A 25,713-nucleotide genomic window follows, 5' to 3' on the forward strand; every position below is an offset into this window, starting at 1 on the left:
TTACAAAATTATAATGGTACACAATATGCAATTATCAGTGTAGAAAGAGTTCATCACACCATTTAACATTAATTCGGTATAGAGCGCAGTGTTTAGTAACTACCTGCCATGGAAACTGTCCGCGCTGTGCCTGCGTTCCACCGACAATTTTATTTGTGGTAACCGAGACTAAAGTTGTCCCACAAGTACCTGAAAACAAGAACAGATTATTTTGAGTATCTAAAGAGAAATTTTACCTTAAGAGTCCATTCACTAATCAAAAAGGAGCACATTTAGCCACCAAAGCAAATACAGTTTCTGTCATGTATTTTGACTTTATCAGATTTCTCATACGGCGAGTACGATAACATCTGTTGTCTAATTCAAAATATTAACAAATATTCATAAAACACAATCGGAGTTAAATAAATCAAGCAAGTATGCTTTGTGGCATGCCTTTCATGAGTTTAAAGTTAGAAACCCGTTAAGTGGGCTGGGGAGATATTCGTCCTTACATACATCCCATACAAGTGTAACGCATCGAATATTACTACTCGGAGAGCAAAATGATAGAACGTGGAATATGTAAATACGCAAAATGGACTTAAACTGCAAAACGCACTCAATAACAAATAAAAATAGAGTGTTAATTAGCAAAATAAAGTGTTAATTAGTTTTGAATAATTTCATTTAGTTATAAGTACCTGGACAGAATAACAAGGAGGAAGTTCAAACTCCAGAAAGTTCATATTTCAAAACTCATTTTACTTCGAAAATTCTTCACAAATAAAGAAAACGATTTAGCTTATTTCGTATATGTGAGCCACTACTCATCTAAAAGTAGAGCCATAGCGCTTGTAAGTGTCACGGTGTTGTTTAGATAATGCAACGCAACCTTTCTATGCCATCACGTTCGTGTACAAAACTAGAAATTATATCAAGCAGTGTTTATTTAACTGTTTATATGTTACTACAGGTAAGAGATTGCACACATAAAAAGTTGTATTTATTTACAAGCAGAGAAATAAGAGAATAACACAATACAAGTATTGCACATTGATTTATTGTTAATGTATTGTTAACATGTCGAAGCAAATGGGCTATTGTTTTTCAATAGTTAAACATGACCTTTTGTACAACGAGAAATATTTATATATTAACCAATCGAACCACTCATTTTTGTCTCTTGAATATGGTTTTACTAAAATGGTACCAAATTGCTCGCCAAAAGAATAGTGGACAAAGCATACATTGTTATGCATATAAAGTAATATGTCCTCTTGCATTTATTACGGTCTTCGATGTGTTTGCAAATACAGCAGACCAACATATGTTATGTGTGGTCGGAAAGTCACATGGACTTGCCGACGATCTGTCATATATTACATATACCGCTGCTACTCGTGATTCATTATATAAATACCTATTGGGATGTTAAAAATAGTGGCCGCTATTCTATCATAAAAAACACGGCAACAAGTGTTGTACATGTGAGAACTCTGTGTGCCGCCTCCGCACGAATGGGAGCATGTGGAAAAATAAGACAAACTGCTCCAGCTACCGTCCACTGAAATAGCATAGGGTTTCATAATCCAGTCCATTGACTACATATCATAGAGACTATATAACAAGTACTGACTTAACACAGCCAACAAATGAAAACTGCTTCAATAAATATATAGCTTTCGATGCCATCGATCTCAACTTTATAGGTATAAAGTAAATATTGAGACGTACATATCTGTTCCGTTTGCTCAATCTTGTAAACGTCTTCTTAAAACAATTGTTCTAATTGCGTTACACAATCAGTTTACATATTATTCAATAAAATACCACTCAATAAACGCCATGTTAAAAAGCACCAGTACGTATCAAGACAGAAGGAAAAAACAACACTCAATACCATCATATTTCAATAAAATAGAATGTATCTAACTTTAATTTCTATGTAACGTCTACGTACTTGGATTCAACCAGGGCAATAGAATTGTAAACTTATGCGGCCTGATAACACGTACAACCTACCGGTATATCCCGTCGTTGACTAAAAAAGCTTTAGAGACATAGCTGTTAGATATTTTTCACGAAGAAGCCGCAATAATTATTTTAATTTAAGGGCTTGGTTAAAGGGGCCGTCCAACAGATTTCACGTTTTGGTAAATTGACAAAATTAAAAAAAGTTGTTTCATATTCTCAAATTTTCGTTTTAGTTTTGATATTTTTGAGGAAAAAGTAATACTGACCATTTACCATGCTCTTAAATATCTATTATATGCATCTTTTGATGATTTGAAAACTAGTTCTTCTTCAATGCTCTGAGCTTTTATAAGTACATACGTACAGCTCAGAGTTCTTCTTGTTAAAGCAGGGTACCCACTGCCGATCAGATCAACTCGATCAAGCCCGACCAAGCGGTAGGGTACTGGTCTGGTTCGGTCGGCATGAGTGGTCGGGGGCGGTCGGGTAGGTCGGCATTAGTCGGGCTACCTACCCGATATTTTTTGACATGTCAAAAAATATCGAGTAGCGGTCGAGTACGAAATGGATCGAGAAGCGCTCGGGAAGTGGTCGTGTATTAGTCGAGTAGAAGATCGAGTTGATCGTGAAGCAATCGTGTGGCGATCGTATTGACATCTTTTACACGATCTGTACCCGATCCGCTCGACCTCTACCCCAGTTATTTTAGATCGCAACACGATCCACTCGACCTCTATTCGATTTGATGTACAGATTTACTAGACTGCTACCCGACGGCTACTCGACCGTACACGATCACTTCCCGATTGCTATTCGACCATACACGAGCTCTGTACCCGATCCGCTCGACCTCTACCAGAGTTATTTTAGATCGCTGTGTACGACTGTAGTACGACCATTGCGATCTGGTTGTGTGAAGATCTAGTGGTGATTGAGCTGAGGTCCACTTGGTCGAACTGAGATCGTATAGGGCTTGCGTATAGGTCGAGATAATCGAGCGGAAATCGGAAAGATGGTTGAGTGGACGTCGTGAATGAGTCGTGTGGGGGTCGTGTGTTATCAACAAGAGGTCGAGAAGAAGTCGTTTATACCCTTTTTAGTCGAGCTTGGTCGGGTTTGGTCGGGAAATTTCGGTGATCGGGATGATCGAGTTGATCGGATCGGCAGTGGGAACCCACCTTAACCGATTTTTGAATGTCAAAAAATTATGTCTCAGTTATGTCTATACAATCGAGTTCGATCAACCTAATACATCGTAACAAACACAATACCTGTTATTTATCGACATCAATTTGCAAGTGATTTGTGGAGAAATACAGAAAACAAAAACCATTATCAAACCAAAAGCCGAAGTTTTGAATTGACGATTCGATCTATCTTACGGATGTTCCAGAGATAGTCGGTATATAACGATTGGTAGATTAGACACGAGATCTATCTCGCCGAGGATTCCGGAGATAGTCGATGGCGTATTTTCGAATTCGGTAATTTCGGAATACTCGGCTTTGTTCATTTAAAAAACACACATTTAAATGAACCGTTGACGTGTTTGAAACTTTGGATTAATATCAATATTATGCGAGCATACCATATCATGAAAGTTGTTTCAATTTGCTTATTATGGATATATTGACGATCTATTTGTGTTTATTTATGCCAGAAAATTGTTTATGAGGCTAATAGTTCAGATTAAACTACCGCCCGGATTCTGGGCGGCGAGTTTCTTTGGACAATTGGGTTATCAGTTGCAACTCCCAGCGACCCGGAGGGTCAATAGCTGGGAGTTGGATTATTGCAACTAATTTGAAAACCTGAAAATTATAAAGCGTCGTGCGACGCGAAACGACTGAATAATTTGGAAAGTTCTGTTGCCGTTTTATTTTGGGATACTACGAGGATTGGTTATATAGGTAAAAATACATCCACTTAAAGCATGAGCATGGATGGTCGAGTGGTCTAAGCGGGAGACTTTTAACACCAGGACTCAAGGGGTCAGTGGTTCGAGCCCTGTTGAGGATTACTTTTTTTCCTTTTTTAAAATTGTATTCTTGTTTTTTACTGGAGATTTTTAGTTCAAATGTTTAAATTTATCAATATAAAGCAATTAATGAAAAGCTTCAATACGTGCCAAAATCTGTTGGACGTGCTCTTTAAGTGTTCTTAAAACGTATGTTTGAGAATTAGTTAAAATTCACACGTCCGCAGATAAATAGAAATTGCGAACTTTGAAGTTTTTATTTGACATATTGAAGCATTTAAACGACAACGGCCAAGTATACTAGCGATATCTATTTGCAATTATACGACAAAGGTTCTCTTACATAGATACAAAACCTTGAAGAAATGCAATAAAATCAAAATTAAAATTTTATTATTGTATAACAAGTCATCAATACAGTAGTCACAGAATATGAGACGGAAATGTCAACGTTATGGCTTTCGTTCTCTTTTATGTTAAATAACATATTTGTAGATGTTGTTTTTTGGAAACTAATGTATTGTTTATGATAAAACGATTAGTTGCTTTTGTTGAAAGGTATCGTGACTAAATGATGTGATAATCAAATTGCTTTATAAATTCTTTTTGCATGTTTCATCAATATGTTTGTTCACAGTTTTCATAAGTTGAATTCGTCAACTAAGGAGGGCGGTCGATCAGTCAAACCTTATATCCATTTTATCATATATCAAAAACCTCTCATATGACGTTTAAATATGTCAAAAATAATACATGTGATTCTCTTTTCAATACTTGATTGTCAGTTAAATTCATGGCGTTCCAAAATGTCGATATATCATCGTCGCGACTGAGATCTACTAACCGAATTACTTGCAGTATGCTATAAATATTAAAAAATAAGGGCTCGCTTTGGTTAAAAACTACACAGATGTGTTTTACCCTGGTGATAGACAAGTTAACATAAGTTGGAGACAAACAGTTCTTTTTAAAGAAGAGTGAAGTATATGAACTATATGAATGAAGGTAGTACGAAGACAATCTGAACTCGATATACACGTAAAGCTCAAAGGTGACATGTGCTGCGGGAGATGGACATGTACATGAATGTAACATGTGCTAGATAGCTTGAAGCCATCTTTTACTTGCAGTGCGTTCATCCAAATAAAATGAGTGTAGACACAAGCAGCTAATTAAACAAATTATTATATGTTTAACTGTTTATCCCTTAACCTTTACACTATCGCAAAACATAAATAATTTATAAAAAAAATAACATTAGGGAAGTATAGAATATTGGTACTGAAAGAAAGGTCTAATAGTAAATAGTGCAGTAGACAAATAATTAAACAGAAAAAATAACAATCTGAAAAATATTCAATCAATTTATGAAAATTACCATACGTCGCGGCAGCACATTCGAAAATACCAGCAACTAGAATGAACAGGGCTAAAGAAGAATGAATTTTCCATTATAATTCTTCATGGTTTTTTGTTATTCGACGATGTTGCAAATAACACTGGATACATTGTTGTTGACCCACTGTGATGACGCCGTTCAGTCAAATTAAAACGACATATAAACATACTCATCCCTTTTTAAATATCTATTAATTTATATACTCAAAACACATTTGAACTAGTTTAATATGAAAATGATGGAATAAACATGTTTGCATTCAACATAATTCAAATCCGAGTTGCCATTTCCGCATTCATACTGTAGTTTACGTTGTATTTTAATGCTTTATTTGCAATACATTTTTTTCCATAGAAAGACGCTTAGTTATTTAAGATTTTCAAATGATGATAATCCCTTACCGATATTAATTATCATATTATAAATAATTGTATCATTTTTAATTATGATTATATATTATTTTACTAATGAATTAATTTTGTTTTAGTTCCTTTGAATATCATGCACAGAAAGAGTTTTGAATATCTTATATTTCGTAATAAATGAAATCAAATTTACATGTATTTCCCATACTTGATTTGCTGAAAATTAATGTGTGTTTATTCCATGTTGCGTTTCCCACATAATGATTCCTTTTATATGTATATGTAAAACAAAAGTTACCCTTTTTGTCACTTTAAAGGGACCTTTTCACGTGTTTGTAAATTGACAAAATTAAAAAAAAAATGTTTCAGATTCGCAAATGTTCGTTGTAGTTTTGATATTTGTAAGGAAACAGTAATATTGAACTTTTGCCACGCTCGAAAATATCCATTATCTGCATATTTTGACGATTTAAAAACCTGAAAATTATCAAATGTTGCGACGCGAAACGATTGAATAATTAGAAGAGTTCTGTTGTTTTCGTTATAATTTGTGACACTACGAGGATTGCTTAGACTTTTACTTCAGTGGTCAGTGGTTCGAGCCCAGTTGAGGGTTACTTTTTTTTCTTTCTTTAATATTGTTCTTGTTTTTTTTTACTGGAGCTTCATCTATACTTCGTTCTTTTCTGTCCGGTACGAGTACCTTTACATGATTGCCAATATAACATTACCAACTGTATGTTTGGCCAGTGTTCTGCTCCCACATTTTTTACACTAAAAATATAAACTAGTTGTTCACAGGGATTAATTTGTGTATTTATCCGTATTATGTACAAAAAAAGTCCTAATTACCTGATAAATTTTAACACACGTTTGAAAATTCCTCTTACTTAATTATATCAAATAAAAATCGTATGTGATACGTTTTAAAATAAATAGTATCATTAACATAAAATAGCATTATTCATGCCTCACAATTCAGCTTTACACAAAGCCATATGTTCGGGATATGATAAAAAAAACACTTTTTTTCAATTGCGCAAGAGTGTCAAAGGTATATTGTGCAGTGTGTATACACATAACCATAATAAACTATAACATTTACTTTGATTCCCAAATAAAACACTTTCTAATATAATTTTTATTGTATTTACAAATCTGTATTGAGTTCAATAAGCTTTGGTTTCAAATTTGAAAATGATGTTTACATTATTGCTCAAAGAAATTATATTGTTTACCAAACTAAAAACCGTTGTAGCAATCTTATCGTATACCTACGGAATCCGAATAGTGCAATATATAATCTCGCCCTTCTTTCCTCAAGGGCGACACACGACACACGAAGCGATACACGATATTTTGCGCGGCACACGGAGCGAAACACGATATTTTGCGCGATACACGAAGCGACGCGTGAGAAATATCGCCCTTGTGTAGGTAGCCCAAAAGGCGATATATCGTGGTAAACATCGCGTGTCGCTTCGTATATCGCGCAAAATATCGTGTGTCGCTTCATGTATCGAGCACGAAACACGAAGCGAGGCACGATATTTTGCGCGACACACGAAGCGATACACGATATTTTATTATTCAAATATCGCCCATATTTTCCGAATATCGTGTGGTCATGAAGTCGGGTCATCTGGAGGAATCCAAATCCGTCCGGTATGGTGACAACCAACAAAAGTCACATGCTGACTGGAACGGGTACAGATCCCGGGTCGCCTAGGTGAAAGCGTGTGTAACAACCACTGCGCTAGCCAAACACCTGGCCCCGTGTTCACAAAACTTTTTACTGTCATCGAAAATCAATTTTGCATGACATTGAAAATCGTTGTCAAGTGACATCGATGACAAAGTTCGAGTTCACGAAGCTATTTAAAATTGATGTCGTTCAACATCGGTTTAAACGACATCGATTTTCTTCGACTTTTTGTGGACGTAAGCGGTAAAGCGGAAGTTGTTTTTTGTTGACGTCTGCTGCAATGATAGTTTAGCTACAATGACTGCTCAGGTACATTGGTCTATGTCGGAAAAAACCTTCGTGGTTCAACTGATAAATGATCGGTACGACGAGTTATATTGTCGCTTTAAAGGTGCCACACTAGGTGGCAAAAAAAAGGAACAAACCTGGAAAGAGGTTGCTGATACCTTCAATAGGTGAGTCGCAATTAACTTATTGTTTTGAAATGTCATCTTACTATTAGTCTTAGTGCAGTTAGGCTGTAGACAAAACATTCATTTGTTTTGATAGAACTAACACATGCCTGTATAACCGAAAGTAAGAAAATTCGGCATTAATATATATATTCATAATGTTTCAGTGACCTATGAACAAAAACAATGTCTGAAATTTTTTGGCAGCTTCATGTTTGCAACTGAAAATATGTTTTTTTAAATCATTTGAAATAACTACTAGTCACTGAAAGTTCTAAGCATGTTTAATTGTCTCAAATAATATCACTAGATTGAGAGCTAATACGCACCAGCGATGTTATAAAACTGTTTTTGCACCGTCCGTTGCACATTTTCGATATTTGGGAAGAAAACAAAGTCATTTAGATGTCGACACACGCTGTCCGTGAATTCCTTGACCGCTCTACATACACTGGTCCTTAAAATTCCATGCAGCCCTGCCGTCACAATGTGGTGTGTTCCAGTTGCAAGGAAATGCAATGCCGCTAGAGTTGAAATGAGCGGCGGAAGAGGACAAGAACGTTCAGTATCCCTCTCAAAATTCAGCATATTGACAAGAAACAGAATAGTTTCCTGGAAAAACCGGTACCGTTCACGAACTTCCAACGGGGACAAAGTTTTCAATGGGTTCGTTCGATCACGGAAAACTCTCCTATCCATCGGAAACAATTCATTTATGTATCGAGCGCGACGAAGACGTCTTTCAATGTCGGCCATATTGTTTTCTTACCATGGTGATTGTCATCAATTTTCAATTTGACAATGCCCAATATCGATGTCAATTTCAGTGCCATTGATTGCAAATTGAAAATCGATTTTGGATGTCATTTGACATCGATTTTCTTTTTGAACACCAAGTTTGAAAACCGATGACAAAAATTGAAAATCAATGTCACTTGACATTGAAAATCGATTTCAATTTGCTTTGTGAACACGGGGCCAGAATTGATAAAATCACCGAAAAACAACCTTCTTAAATATAAATTATTGTCGGTCCGGGGCAAATCTTGTTTTGTCCGTATCGCTGCCATGTGTATCCGTGTCGCTGTCATGTAGGTTTATCCGTGGCTATCCGTATCCCTGCCGTGTAGGCCGGATGACTCCGCATGGGTGCCGTTTTGAGTGCGTGTTGATGTCGGGACTGTCCGTGTTTGTTACGGATTGGGCCGGGAAAAATGCTAAAAAATCAAAGGATCGCCGCAGATACCCCGGAGAGGGGGACTGGGCAACCCTTCCCATCCGCGCTTATATGGGACTGGGTCTTAAACGACGGTGCACATTTTTCGTACGTAACGGACATCGCGCGTCATGTTTTCATCACGATGACAGGCATTAAAGTCCCAGTTCTCGGAATAGATCGTTGTTTTGCATATAAATAGTATAGCGAGAAATACACTTTACGTTAATTCATTGAAATATATTTTTTATCGAGGTTGACTTTGAAAACCTGGTCAAAATCGGTTTTGAATAGATAAAATAATATATAAATTATCATAAATACATGCAATACGCGAACATCATTGCAGCGTCGCGAGATATGCAAATTATCATGCTATTATTAGCATTATTAGCATATGAAAGATAAATCCATAGATTTAGCAAAACGTAGCGTTGCAACTCAGTTTCCGTTTGTAACAGATGTACATGTATTTGCATGTGTTCTTACCTTCTTTCCGCTAAATTCGCCCGTATCCGCAAAATTGTTTGTATAGGTGTGAATTAACGCGTCGAATCGTGAATATTAATTAGGTCGTTTTCGTACTTTACCGTACTCGACCCCAAAATAAAATTCGCTATATTGTTTGTTTTCAACCGATTTCAACCGGATTTTCAGTGATATCCTCAATAAAAACACGTTTTCTTACGATTCTGTCCATATGTATAGCTATGACCAGGGACTTTAATTACGAAATTAATAATGTCGGTCTGATGTCCTCAGAAGGAGTACGCGTGAATACCGACGGTCACGAGTCTTTTGTGTGGAATGGGATTCAACAATGTTGTACAGGTATCCAGAGATTGAAAACGAAAGGATAGAGAGCACATAATTAATATGAAAAACAACCCAAGGTAAAAGTGGCACAATTTCGTGGTAAAGATTATTACATAATTACCTTTTGACGTTTGAATGAAGTGGCACAGATTGGTCTAACAATCCACTCTGGACAAATATTGAAATATTGGAATGTATCGATTTTTTTTAAAACGTATTTTGTTTACAGTAGTAGGTAACACATCCAAAGCAACTGTAATTTTTTTTTAATGGTCATACAACATTTATTCGGGATTACAAAATTTAGGCCCTTTTGGGGTGACACAATATCCTTGACAAATGTAGCAACATTCAATTTCAAATACGAATCTTTAGCCAGGGTATAATATGAAGAAACTAAACGGTATGATTAATTTGCGTTTATTTATCACGTACTCAATTCAGTCTTATACGATATAAAGGTACAGTGTTCGTTGAAATTGCGTGTGCATTTATTTTTATCAGTAATGAACATCTCACCATAAAAATGAAATTCCACATTCAAGCCTTTTTAAGCAGTCAATGACACATCATACATGTGCTTGAGTGCGGGAAATTTTGAAACTCATAACTTACATGTGAAAGGATGTAGGTAATGCTCCGTTGTAATATTTTTTAAACTAAAAAGGATGTAATTGTAAATGGTATGGTGGCGTCGCTCAGTTTCTTCCGTAAATTGAATACGATAATAACTTAAGTTAAATAAAACTATTAAATATGGAATTTGTATTCCTATGCATATATGTCTGTATAATGCATATTAAAAGTAATAAGTAAGGTATAAGTATTTCGCTATTGAATAAAATTGTTCGCAATTTAGACTCCTTATATTTAATAAACTTTCATTATAAGTGTATATGTGATTACGCGTATGCTCTTTATCGTTAATGGTGATATATCAGCATATGGCCTGACAGTAAACCCAACAGATATCATACGAGCGAAATAGAGTATACATGTTTGTTCCTATACATGTAACATATCTGAATGCAGTGTTTTTTTTCACTTATAGGGGAATGGTGGCGGGGCCCGTCCAAAGGGGAAAAAATGCGTCGTTTTTTAGGAAAAGGGGATAATTAAAAATTCACTCTTTTATATGTAATGATATTTATTATATGAATACACTTGTTTGTATGAATATAATATTCACAGAAGAATGTCTCTGTCCTTTTTCTGAAATTTATATCAATTATTTTTTCAACATAAGTTTCAGACAGTTCAGCCTTCATGCACAGTCTCAGTTTTCTTAGCCATTTTGAGTCGAATTGAGTTTTTTAAATCGATTAAATGGCAAGTTTGAGCATTTTTTATCAATAAAATGGACCAAATTGGAATGTTTTTATCAACAAATATTGACACAATATAGATACATCAGGCCTTTTCCTGGCCATTTTGGGAGGAAAATGCAATTCATGTGAAAAGTCCACTGATTTGGAAAAAAAAATCTAATTTAATATAACACTTTATAATAATTAAAAATCATATAAATTATAGTTATATACTTTGTTAGTTATTTATGAAATAAATTTGAGATATATTTGTCATGATTATGAAACAGTTCTTTCTAAAAAAAAAAAAAAAAATTTTTTTTTTTTACTTCTGAAGGGGATTTTTTTTACAAAAAGGTGGAAAAATATATACTCTTTTTTGAGGAGAATGGGGCCGAATATCGGCCCCGAAATTGCCATAAAAAAACACTGGAATGATATATTTATTAATATTACACCTCAGAGATAGTGGTCCTTCTATATCTATATGACCGGTTTCAGTCTGTAAAATGCGATAGAGAAACCTAAGAGTATATGGACCGGTCACTATTTTTTGTATATTATACCTCACATAAATTTGTTTCTTCTTTGCGTTTATAAACTTCACATGTCCGTTATTTTGAATAGTGCCCTGTAAAGATGCGCGCGCATCTAATAGTGCCCGCTAGAATGGTCATTTGTAACATTTGTGCAAGATTTACATTGCAAAGATTTTTGCTTTATATACTTAGGATTAACACACGATTCATTTGGCAGGTCACAAGTGCGTGTTTTTTATTATTAATCACATCTAAAAAAATACAAAAATTAAATGCTATATTTGGGATCAATGTTTTGCAACATGTTGTCTGTAATAAAAACAGATATTTTTTTATATAAAATGTATCTCAATATGTGAAATTCTATACAATGAAAATGAATTTTGTATAAAGAAGCGAAATTTTCCGTGTCCATCTTTCGCACGGAGACAACTCGCGCACAACAATAACACCGTACATATTATTAATAGTAACGATTCGTTTGGCAGAAAACGAGTGTGTGTTTTTAATTGTTAATCACATCTTAAAAAATACAAACATTAATGCTATATTTGTGATCAATGTTTCGCAACATGTTGTCTGTTATGTAAGCAGTTATCTCTATATAAAATGTATCTCAATATGTGTAATTTTTTACAATAAAAATGAATTTTGCATTAAGAATCGAATTTTTCCGTGTCAAATTTTTGCAGGAAGACAACTCGCGCACAACAATAATACGGTACATATTATTAATAGTAACTGTTAGAAAACCTAACTTCAGGCCCAATTGCAGAATAGTGACCAGCCAGGCAGCCCCAAATAGTACATGGACCTTGGCGAAACGCATCAAAGTAATTGTACGCTCTTTCATGGAAATATCTAGGATCCCAGGCATACTATTTTAAAGTAATTACCTTTAAAAACTGCATATATTGTTAATTTATCGACACATTTAATAACAATTATGCGAACTATTTTCATGCTCATTTACGCAGATAGCATCACTCCGCTAAAATGTAAACAAAGGCCGAAATGGTGATGAAAACTGAAAAGTTTGTAGGCCAGCTTGTGTTAATCTACAAACACATTGAAAGTTTCATATCGTGTATGTTTATGTTAAATGTGTAATCAAATATAATAGTTGACTATGGGAATATATCGTAAGTCTGCATGTTGGAAAAGCATAATCTTTTGGGAAAAAAACAAACTAATTAGATAATAATTATGTATTATATGCTTACTGTACGATTGTATGAAGATTAATATCACATTTACAAATTTGCAAGTGTATGGCTGAAATACTGCTAGTCAACTTTATTTTATGTGTTTTAATACTTACCAAGCATTAATTACTTCAGAAATGCTACTTCTATGCTTGTTCAATATATTGCTTTTATTGCTTTTCAGTAAAAATCATAGGAGTTTGAAATTCTATCCATAAAGCTAATAATCTAATGGCTAGAAATAGACCCCTATATAGTATATAGACTACTATATAGGGGTCTATTTTTAATTATTTTGCTTTATGGATAGAATTTCAAAATCCTGTGGTAAAATTATACACATAAGTAATGCTAGAGCATAATAAATAGTGTGCATTGTAAATATACTATGATATTTTATGTTTAGATGACACGGGATGAGAAAATTGTGCAGCCAGTGCGGGATTTTATCCTGGGACCCCTTGCTCTTCTGATTGACCTAATCATACGCCACAAAACATATCCCCTTTAGTGACAATCATTTAGTTTGGCACTGACATTCTCCTCTGCCAAGCTGGAATTTGTTCGAGAATGAATTCAAGTCAGAGGGATCATTGTTAACCTGATCCATTAAAACCATGAACAGATTTTGTTGAGAATTGCTTGTGACATGGCCCCACATTGGGACCACATGTTGCAGGATGGGAAAATTGTACAGCCAATCCGGAACTCGAATCTTTTTAAATTTACCCCTCGCTATCAGGGCCAGTGTCTATGATAATGCTGTTTACATGCGTTCAATAAAATATGCAGTTAATTACTTGATCACTATTAAAAATAAATGATTACTGGTAACCTGCTAATTTGGAACTGCCACCATTGTGGGATCATACAATTGGTCATTTATATCAAGTTCTGAACAAATTGACTAACCTACATCACTACTACATGTACATGTAGAATAGTAGATGTTTGTTTCTGTTCACAATGCTTAAAAATAAATCTATAAACTGCAGTTTTAGGTCTTATTGCCACTTAAAGATATAATAATTTATGAGAAATGAAATGCTTAACGATGCTGAATTCTTCATTCCTGCCCTTGTATTTCAAGAGAGAATACTTTCCAGTCAACCAAATTAGAAAGAGGTCTGGGTTCAAATCCCTGCAGTGTTTATAAATATCAAATATGCCTGAAATCAAATATTTCTTTTTAAATACATCAAAAAAGCAATTATCCTGAATAGTTTATTTGATAATATCAATATCATTATCAACTTCCCTGTATCAGTATACAGACCATTAAAAACAACTTCAGTTTGTGGAAATATCCCCAAAATTAACACACACAAAAATTTAATATACTGCTGTTTTTACTCATGAAATTGGGAATTTTAAAGCCTTAATTCAACCAAAATTGAGAAAATACTATAAGTTTTCAAAATTTGCAAAATTAAAACCGTGATATCCTTTGGGATTTTTTTTACTGGAATTGGGAAAAAAAGATATGTTTTTCAATTGGGAATATGACCGAATAACGGCTATAAAATCAGCTAAAAAAAGCCCTGAGTTACAAGGCAGATAAATGTGCATCTTATGTCATAAGAAAAACATAGATTTTAATCAATACCTGGTGTTTATATTCATCATGATCTCTTACCAGCAATAATTTTACATGAAACAGTCTACTTTTCTTACCCTTTCCTTTAAGCAAGCTTACTGTGTTCTCTTTAATTTTGATAAATAACTAAGATTACATTTAGACAAATTTTTAATGTAATATACATGTATCATGAATTTAAAGTTTTATATTTTTAAGCAAGTTGATATTCTGAAACAGCTTGTGGTACAATAGGCCTCATAAACAAATTATTCACAATATAAATTAATATTTTTTAAACAAAAATACCATAAACATTTATTATCTAAATTAGTAAATTGCCACAGTTATTATTTAATAAATAAACTTTTTTCTTCAATCAATGTTTACATTTATCAGTGCAATATGTATCCATTCATTTAGAATTCATGAATGGCATTCCAATAGATAAAATGTTAAGATCAAATTTTAATGCTAAAATATTTTCATACTAAAGTGCTTGCATGTACATGTATATTTAGTGTTGTTTAGATTGAAACAAGACTCAAAAATAAGCTATTGGTATGGTACTGTATGTTTAAACATAAATAAAGCAGTACATGAGGGATTAAAATGAAGTCAAGTTGTGTTTTCCTTTTATTTTAATCAGTTATAAATTCTGGAAAAGTATGCAAGTGTATGAAAAAAAATAAATAAGGACATTCAAATTTACACCCCACCGTCCCTTTTTCTCGTATTGTTTTCTATTATTTAACTTATCCTCTACACTTGCCAAGAATATAAATCAAAGTACTGGCAGTACTGGTGTGACAATGCTTTTGAAGAGGATGGATATAAAACATCAATTCAAGTTTATCTTTATCACCACAATTGTGTATGTTGATACGAACATTTGGGTACAATAAAAAATTTGGGTACGAAAGTTTTGGGTACGAAAAAAAAATTGGTAGGAAAAACATTTGCGTACGAAACATTTTTGGTACGAAAACAAGTTTGGGGGTACGGGGGAGTAGTACCCGTGGGTAACTTGACCCATTGAGCGAAACTGGGAGGCGGATCACATTCTTGTTCATTAGTATGGCAATACCTTCATGATGATTCTCGAAAGTAGGTATGAGCACATAGCCGGACCATGTGAGCTCATTGGTATGAGCACTTAACTATCCGAGTTCGCCCACGAACATATGGATAAATTAACTAATAGCGAAATGACCATATACATATATATGCTGAAATCTAACAATCGAACGAAATATCAAACATGGTATGTACACTAAGGTGGTTGTGTAATTTCTGTTGGAATATCGTATTCAATATGTAAATTTTAAATGATTGTGCCCGCACTTGAGTTTGTTGCCTTGTTTGAGTCTATACGCGCCTAGGCTGCACCCAGTGTGTGTATTTGTGTTTTTCCAAGGTAATGAGTTACCTCCGCGCTGAGGCTGCATAATGTTGGGACCCGGAGTGTGTCCAGCACTCCTACCTAATAAGATTAGATTGACGACAGTTGGGACGAATTTTTAATGATAGCTGCAATTTCCAGCTATTTGTTTTGTACTGAAATACTTTTTAATTTTTTATATGGTCAAATGCTGCGGGGGGGGGGATGAGATTATCCGGAAAAAAACACCTGTCCGGAATGGTGACCACAAAACAGACAAAATATAACATTGCGCCGGGAGCGTGAATCGAACCGATGTCGTAAAGGTGAAAAAGCGAACGTCCTTACCTCTGCGCTAGCGGGACGGACAATTACGCAAAGAAATGTTGTTTTATCTATATATATCATAGCAGTGCAGCGTTTACAATTTGCAGGTTCGAAATTGTTCGCATTCTTTAGTTTTGTGATCACGTAAATAGTTATTTTTACATGTTTTTATTCGCAATTTATTTACTAAAGCGAGAACAAATATCAAACAAAATAGAGAAAATATATAGTTGTTTCATTGGTCCATAAAAATAAAATGGATGTAAAATTACTAATTTGAAATTAACGTTCTGATACACTTATTGAATCTGTTTCCCCAGGATATGCTGTTCTATTAATATTTACCTTTATCAACACGAACGACAACTCTGCTAGGAGAATGTTATCAATGAAAATCAACGAGCAAACTCCTACGCAGTGGCGAATGCCAAGGGAAGTAACTGAAAAATCGAGTTATTTCAATCGGACTGGCTCGGTCTTTTACATATGTCGCCATTGTGAAGAATTTTTGTACTGCTTATCAAACCTTAGACGCTGCTGTTCCAGCATCGTCAAAAAGATCCTGTCATACGTAATCATGTTTAAATGTGTGTACTTTGATGCATTGCTGTACCGTCTGAATATCCTGAATAAATTATATTGACTGTATGAGCAATTCAGGTCCTTCTCCAGAAATTTGCTAAGGCACAGGGGAAAATATGTGTGATTCACCGGGTACTGGGTTACCCCTTTGAATGTGTTTAATTTAGGCACTTAATCAGATGTTACTGTACTTAAGAAAGTGCAATAATTGAACAAATATATATTTAAACTAATCAGCCTTTTAAAACCTGACGAATCTTTTTATTTTAATGTCTTTCATGATATTGAAGAATTACAGGAACCCAAATTGGTGAGAAAAAGTAATAAATTAAAGATTTAGGCACATGGGTGCTTAAAGAGCCGAGGAAACATTCTATACATAGATGGTGACGTCACTACGTTATTGTCACCTCTATACTAAGACGCATCACATTCCCCTGGTTTGTGGAATTATGCTTCCGCTAAAGTAGTTCTGCGTAGGAATGAAAATGTTAATAATGAAAGAAAAATAGTTTTTATTGTGTGTTTAAAACGGAATGATTTATAAAGAAATCTTATTTAATTATGCTTAAATGTGATTTTGAATCTCTATTAAGACTGATCAGATTATTAGAAGCACGATTACCTGACCCACTTTCGCTTTCACATTTCACTCGTAAACGAAGTGCTACCCACAATTCCTTTCGCGTGAGTACACAGGTCAGTAAGACCGTTGTGTACACAATGCCGGGGAAAAGGCATGAGTATTACAAGTATGGTGATTTATTATTTATTTAAAAGATCATGTTAAGAATTGAATTAATGTTATAGCAGCTTGATTCTGTGCAGTTTTGATTCTGTACTTTGTTAACAGAATGTCATATTTCTCTTATATAATTTTGTATTATTAAAAATATTCCTGAATGAACTTGTAAGTGTATGATAGATGCTTCCAGATGTCCCCTTTCAGGAAAAGCATGTGACATTTAAATGTATTTTGTTAAAACAACAATAACAAAACAACTGTACTGGTGTTGGCCTGTAATATATTGTCTGTAATATATTGTAAGATTTGTATTTTACCATAGAATTAGTTAAATTGAGTAAACATCTTTAGGGTCTATGTGTACCAAACGGGAATTGCATTGGTAAAACATAAACAGACTGTTTACTTTGGTCAATATTTATATTATACATTTCTCATTCACTCAAAATCTTGTCGAAGCAGAAACTAATTACCTTTTGATGCTTCTGGATAATTTTATTAACTCGTCTATTTTCGGAGAAAACCCGAGGTATTGTCATAGCCAGCTCATCGTCCGCCGTCCTGCGTCTGCCGTCCGCGTCGTGCTGAAACCTTGACATTTTAAGGTCAATAAAATCAAAGTGCTTCCACATTCAACTTTGAAACTTCATATGTAGATGCACCTTGATGAGTTCTACACTCCACATCCAATTTTGGGTTACTAGGTCAAAGGTCAAGGTCACTGTGACCTCTAAAAAAACAAAAACATCTGACAATCTTTCATTTATTCAAAACTGCACCCGCAGCCGAGCGTTGGCACCCGTTATGCGGTGCTCTTGTAGTATTTTCTTATAAAGATATACAGCTTTGACTCATTGTTAATATTGAAATATGTTCATTTAAAGGGGCCGTCCAACATATTTTGGCATGTATTGCAGCTTGTCATTAAATGCTTTAAATGCTTTATATTGATAAATTTAAACATTTGAACTATAAATCTCCATTTAAAAAAAAACAAGAATACAATTTAAAAAAATGAAAAAAAGTATCCATCAACAGGGTTCGAACCACTGACCCCTGGATTCCTGGAGTCCTGGAGTAAAAAGCCTCCCGCTGAAACCACTCGACCATCCACGGTCACATTTAAAGCGCATGTATTGTTTAGCTATATAAGCAATCCTCGTAGTTTCCCAAAATATCGAATCGCGTCGATACGACGCTTTATCTGTTGGACGGCCCCTTTAATTAAATATGTGCATGAAATAAAATTTAATAGCACGTGCCCAGTTGTAAACTTCAAATACTATCAGTTAAAGCAAAGCCGATGGACGCGGCCTTTTTAAATATGCGACTATGATCATGTGACAAAAAGTCACGTGCGGTAGAAAGAAGTCCGTGAGCCCACGACAGAGGTGAATGTAATGAACCGCAGTGTAAGAGAGTGGGGCCCTCAGAGAGGTTTTCTATTTCTTAAATATGGACCGCTCGGGGTTACACATCACTAAATGTGCACTGTGTTGAAGCGTTTTATTAAACATCATTGACACTTTTTCAGCTTTAACAACAGTAAAAAACATTAACTTAATTTAGAATAAACGACACGCTTACCTCAACGCAAACGTTAATCCAATGTTTATAACAATAAAGTTGAAACGATATTCACTTCCATTTTCTATTTTTCTATCTCTTTATCGAAACTTATTTTAAATCACACTATTTTATTGTATTCCTATCGAAGTTTACATTATGTATGATATACACACAATCCGAAAAACGTTTTGCATTCGTTCGATGAAACAAATAACTAATTGTTAAAAAAACACCACGTCCGACATGTCCTTAACATCCAGAGAATTAAGCTCAAATGGAATGTTTCGTCATACAGAGACTTCGTCACACGATAAACGTCATCGTTTGCGCATTCAGTTGCATGAAAAAATAAAAAGTACGGAAAGCCGTTACAACACTGTACAATGATACAGGGGGACACTCTTCGGTGTAATATAAGAAATAGTAAACTCCACTTCGGTCCCAATAGCATTATAGTGAGCAGCCATGCAGCCAAAAAACTGTATATGGACATCAGCCTACGGCTTCGGTCCATAGACAGTTTGTGGCTTCCTGGCTGGTCACTATAATGCCATAGGGACCTCAGTGGGGTTTACTATTTCGTAATGATATTCCTAATCATATAATCATATAATTTATGCGTAAGCATTTAATGTCGTTCATTTTACTCTTCGCATATTGTATATTTGTCTTGATATCAGTATCAAATGAGCCGCGCCATCCGAAAAGGTTCTTATTACTTCGCAAAGTCTAGTCAGGAGCTACACTGTCCGCTAATGAGACCACGAAATCTTGCTTGCCTTTGCAATAGACCCATTTTCGCATGACGCTGGTAATAAAAACTGTTAACTGCATTTTCTATACGTTGCTCATGTACACAACTAACATGTTCTATCTTCAAACGGATAGATTCTATACTTTTTAACACGATGTACACGCCGACCTTCTATAATTGCCTTAGTCTAAGTAGAAATAAGTGTAATGTAACCTTTGTTGCAAAGGAGGCAGTTTACAGTTTTTGTTGAAAATCCCAAGGCCGACAACCACTGGTGTGCAAAACACCCTCAAAACAAGGCATCCAGTCACAACCTGAAAATAGATTCAGACAATATTCACTGCAGCTCATCAACAGCTTGAAAATAAAGCACAAAACAATGCAGAAAATGCTCTTTAAATTGATATCTGTGGAAAAATAGACCTTTTCGGGGGTCTCGGAAATTGCCCGTAAAAAACATTTTTAGATAAGCCCGGCAATATCATTTATCTTTCCGGGTAAGATTACGCACACAGTCGACAACATGCTTTGCACTATCAAAGCAAATGCTTTAAAACTGAGCCAAACATAATGGGTCATTACTATTAAACTTATTTGCACTGCTAACTTATTTAAACCCACTGTTGAACTCTGTCAAATGTCGGCTGCTTCAAGCAAGAAGTACATGTGTTTACTTCTCACTGAGCACTGAGCATGTGCAGAATTTGACTAAAATCCAGTTCACTTCGTTTCGAATTACTGAAAACAAATGAAATTACTAGAAGATTGACCATTTATACTTACATTTTAGACGTCTGGAGTCAAAACACAATTTTTTTAAGGTCATACACCTTAAATTAAGGAAAGTGACCGGGGCCAGTGCGCAAATAGGGCTAAAAAAACTCCTTAAGATAGCAGTCCAAAGTTGTAAACCCATCTAAATTTGAATTATTTGTACTCTTCAGTTAATTCTAGATGAAACTGGGTGGTTTTCATCGTGAAATAACTGCCATGTACAATTTAACACTCTTTTTATTGAGCATATCAGCGGTATTTTCACGCAAATTTTTTGGTCATTTTTGCGATTTTCTACCCAAGTCTAAAAATCACTCAATTTGCACAGATATGAAATGTAGAGGGTAATCATATTGCCACAAATGACTAATTGTGAGTGTCATCTTTCATCCTGAGTAAACAATTGTTCACTACACTGGTCAAAGTTAAAAAATAAAAAGAATTTTGATGATTTTTCCTTAAAATCAGTGTGTTTTACTCACTTTTCATCAAAGTTTATGCACATTTAGGGGTTTAAATGGTTTGAAAGGCGCTAAATGTTGTATAAATAGTTGATTTAAGTCAACTTAGTCTTTCTTGCATAAAAAACTTAGCCTATAGCACAAAGAAACATAGACTGCAGCTCTAACGCAGATGCGCGTACAATGCAAAATAGGGTTTTGTAAAAAAATCAGGCTTACCTTCCCGTACCGAAATGATAATATATCTGCTCAAATTGGTTATAATTGAATGGGGAAAACTGTTTAAAGGTGTTGTTTACTTTATTTTATCAAAAAATGTCACCTTAACTATCGGGCGTTGGGTGTGAAATTCGGGACTTTGTACCTTAAAGAGGCAGTGTTACAACCTATATAATAACGACCTGAATTGTAATAAACTTTATTACATTATTACAATCGCGTATCGCTCTGAATTGTAACACCGCCCGAAAGTGCAATAACTTATTTCTTGGTTTAAAATTGAATCTTATTTATTTTCAAACACAGATTATTGCAAAATATAATGCATACATGTATATAAAATTTATATGAATGGGGCAATACGACCTATGCATGTCAAAAAGGTGTTCTCATACAACCTCAATTGTAATAACTTATTACATTATTACAACGCCCGAAAGTGTAATATACTTATTTCTTGGTTTAAAATTGCATCTGATCGCATTTTCAAACATATATTATTGCAAAATATAGTGTATACAACATGTATATAAAATCTTAATAAGGTAATACGACCTATCAATGGCAAAAGAATGTGTTCTCATACAAACTCAATTGTAATATAGTTATTAAATTATTACAATCGCTTGTCGCCCTGATTTGTAATTGCATTGTGTTTGCTACAGTCTTTGAAGTTTTTTCATTTTGAATTCACACTCATGACGCAGACTGTATGCTTATCAGCTCTAGCTATAAATAATGACTGTGACTAATGATCTAAAGATTCTTAGACTAGGTGCTAATTGTTTTAAAGTGTTATAGAAGTAAGGAAGGAAGTTAATGTATACTTGGTGGATGAGAGATCTTATGATTGGTCAGAAATCTGTGTCTGTGGGCGTGACTTGGTATAAGGGAATGAAAAGGTTTGAAAGGGGAGAAAGTCAGTGAGATGTTAGGCGAAACAGTATAGAGAGTCAGTAGAAAACAGTTAGAATTAAGAAAGAAAGTTGGAAATAAATTAGAAACAAGTTATACAAAAATGAGTTTGGGATTGGATAGAGCTCGGAAAAGGCACAGGATAGAAGAGAGGAAGGAGGGAAATTTAGGAGGATGAGATAATGTGAATAATGAGACTTATTATATTAATCATTGAATAATGATGCAATGCTATAAGGTTAAATTTTACCGCACTTATATGTTTCATGAATATTACTGGGCCAAGTGTGAGGTTGAGCGCTCTAAACCGATTTAAACCTCCAATGCTTTGCATTGACCGTTCCAATGCGGTGACACCAGCTTCATTCTTATATGTGTTTATGTTGTTTTGTATTGTGCTGTTTTGTACTGTTGACAATTGGTCATTTGCCTTAAATAAAGGACAACTAATGTATATAATGAGAATGCAATACTGCTTCAGCAGCTGGAGTTTCACTTCTTTATAATGTATTTGGGCAACCCTTTGCTGACATAAATGTAGAATCTGCGAGTCATATTATAATGTAACCCAGTACTACCCTGCTATTGGTGAAAAATTTAAAAGATGATGGAGGAATGCTCAATTGCTCAGAAATGAAAAGGCCCCAGTTGATTGCTAGGACAACTGCATATAACTCCAATTTAGGAATACTATGTCAACTGGTTGGGGCAAGTTTCGCCTTTCCCATGATGAAGCCAATCTGAGAGTCAAACGAGTGGTTCCCTTAATAGGCAGCTGCAGCAATGGCCCTTTCAGAAGCATATGAGTAAATATAGATATTGATGTCTTTCATCATGCTTAATGACTTAGAGATATACTTCCTAGGAACCTGGAAGCCATGCAATTGTTTAAACGGCTCTTCAATGCATTCCATTCCTCGCAATAAGTGGTTGTCAATGGGTCATCCCAAGCATTTACATCTGAGCAGGCTTTACGCAGCAAAATCTTCCCACTAATTGTAAAGGATGCGACAAAACCAATGGGATCATAGACACTATTCATAGTAGATAGCAGTCCTCTTATAGTAAAGGGTCTATGAACACACGGAGCTGTCAGAGTAAAAAAATATCGAGATTCAAATCCCAGCTCAAACCTAGACTGTGTTGAGTCGGTAGCACGTCATAGATATCTATATCTTTCAGGGTTGTGTACAGTTCTTCCTTAGGAAACTGGTTCATAATCTCAACATCATTGGAGGTAATCTTGTGTAAACGGATCAAACCTTCATCTTGAAGGACTCTTCTGGTATTCTTCAATAAGTTGATAGCTTTATCTCGTGATTGTGTGGGGGCCAGGGCATCATCAACATACAAACTTTCCTGCTGTATATCAGAATTTGCATTTTCCAATGTTTTCCGAAGTCCATAAGTGGCGACTGCAGGTGAGTGCTTGTTCCCCAAACAAGACATGTACCCTCTAGCGGTAAACACAAAGTGGACGTTTAGGATCGTTGTCCTCAAACCAAAAGAAACGAAGAAAGTCTCTGTGTTCATTGTTGACAAGGAAGCGATCAAACATTTGTTCTATATCGGCTGTTATAGCATAATGGTCTTTACGGAATCTCAGCAAGACACCAAGAAGACTGTTCGTCATGTTCGGCCCTGATAACAAAACACCGTTCCGGCAATAGCTCCAATGTGATGCTGAGGAAATCATACACGCCCCTAATTTTGTCTTTCGTCTTCGGATGGTACACTCCAAACAATGGCAAATACCATTTCTCCTTCCCATCATCCACTTAATCTGTAACCCTTTCCGCTGCACTACTAAGGAAGATGTTCTCCATAAACTGTACCAAATGCTCCCATTTCTTTTTAACCTTCTCAAGCCCTTTTTTTCAACTATATGGCGCGTCTTAACACTTGATCCCGGTTATCAGGTATCCGGGCCTCTTCGGATAAATGGCAATGGTGCAGTCATAAACCCGACCCATCTTTTGAAAATCCCTTATCCATGATTACCAAAAATCCCTATCGTCAACTGACAAACCAATCTTGTTATCTTCATGTGACCTTCTAAAATTGCCCTTGCAAGGAAAGTCTGTGTCTTTTACCAAGAGATTCGAATCATAAAGACTAAAACTGGCGCTCCGTCCATCTCCACCAATGTCTGTATAGAATGCATAAACAGTATTTGGTTTAAGTGTGGAAAACTTGCTTACAACATCGGATGTGGGCATCTCTGAAAAAGTTTGAGGAATCGCATTACATTCAATCAACAACGGTAACTCGAATGCCGTTGCGTCATCTACTGAAACTATCGTAAATCCCGAGATTCTTCTCCCCGCCATGACTGTACTCCGGAGCCGGATGCAAGAGTATACTCAATAAATCCCCCGAAACACCAAGTTTTCATACAACTCTGGTGAAATCAAGGACCGGTTGCTTTGATCGTCGAGTATGGCATAGGTACGTTCTTTCCTAGACCGGCCATCAAAGGACACATCCACCATGACAATCTAACCACATGAACGACCTCTAAAATCTCGACCACACAAGGAAGTGCACTTAGATGAAACCGAAATACATTGGTTCTACCCACTATTGAACGATGCCTGGATGTCTCTATGCATGATGTGTTATGATTGTTTTTCTTGCATATTTCACATGTCACATTTACTGGGCACTTTGGTGAAATATTGTCTTTAGAAACGACACTATATAGCAAATACCATTCTCCTTGAGAACAGCTCGTCGCTCTTCCCATGTCTTATTGGCGAATGCTTTGCACTGTAACAAACTATGATTGAATTGTGGATGGGGAGAGCCTCATAACAGTACTTGATTGCTGTTTCTTCTCACCACTGTTACCCTTATCATGAATGTCTGTTTTCCGGTTCACAACGTGACTGTAAGTGTTAAAACCTTTTGAAGCTGACTTGGCATGTGGCTTCACCGGTTTATCTGATTGAGTGTTGTTTTCCCACAAAAAGCTGGATCATTCCTAACATGACTCAATTCACAAACAAAGTTCACAAACACAGAAATGGGGGAAATATAACTGAGTGATCTCGTTTTTACTTTGCAGCATGACATATCCACTTTTGTTGAAAATATAAGGCAACTTGACAACAATCGTGTTCACGTCAGAATATGAATCATACATGGCAAAACTTGATGCGATTTCGGGTCAGACTTCAGGGATTGCACCTCACGTAACAAGTCACTAAGCTCAAACAGTTTTGTGTGTTGTCCTTCACTTTAACTGTGGGAAATTTTTTATCCGTTCAAAACAGTGCTCTATTTTTCTGCAGAACCACAGTAATGATCCTAACGCTCCCAAATCAATTTCAGACCTAACTTAGGACCAGATGCGCATGAAGCTCTCATACTTTCCGCCCGCATCTGCGACTCAGTACCCAAATGATTTACGAGAAGAAAATCAATTTCCTCCGATGGTTGAACCTTGAACTCGTTCATGACAGCTTGAAAT

General features: G+C 35.4%; 3 protein-coding genes across 4 annotated transcripts in view; all 3 read left to right on the plus strand.

The window, feature by feature from the left end:
- The window catches only part of LOC127868686 (G protein-activated inward rectifier potassium channel 3-like), a 318,245-nt gene that overhangs the window by 212,280 nt on the left and 80,252 nt on the right, over window positions 1-25,713 (plus strand). The window lies entirely within an intron of this gene.
- The window catches only part of LOC127868700 (WD repeat domain phosphoinositide-interacting protein 4-like), a 379,045-nt gene that overhangs the window by 173,281 nt on the left and 180,051 nt on the right, over window positions 1-25,713 (plus strand). The window lies entirely within an intron of this gene.
- Window positions 1-25,713, plus strand: part of LOC127868704 (collagen alpha-2(VIII) chain-like) — an 82,068-nt gene that overhangs the window by 54,856 nt on the left and 1,499 nt on the right. The window lies entirely within an intron of this gene.

The sequence above is a fragment of the Dreissena polymorpha genome, chromosome 2 (assembly GCF_020536995.1).
Source record: "Dreissena polymorpha isolate Duluth1 chromosome 2, UMN_Dpol_1.0, whole genome shotgun sequence".
NCBI classification, from domain to species: domain Eukaryota; kingdom Metazoa; phylum Mollusca; class Bivalvia; order Myida; family Dreissenidae; genus Dreissena; species Dreissena polymorpha.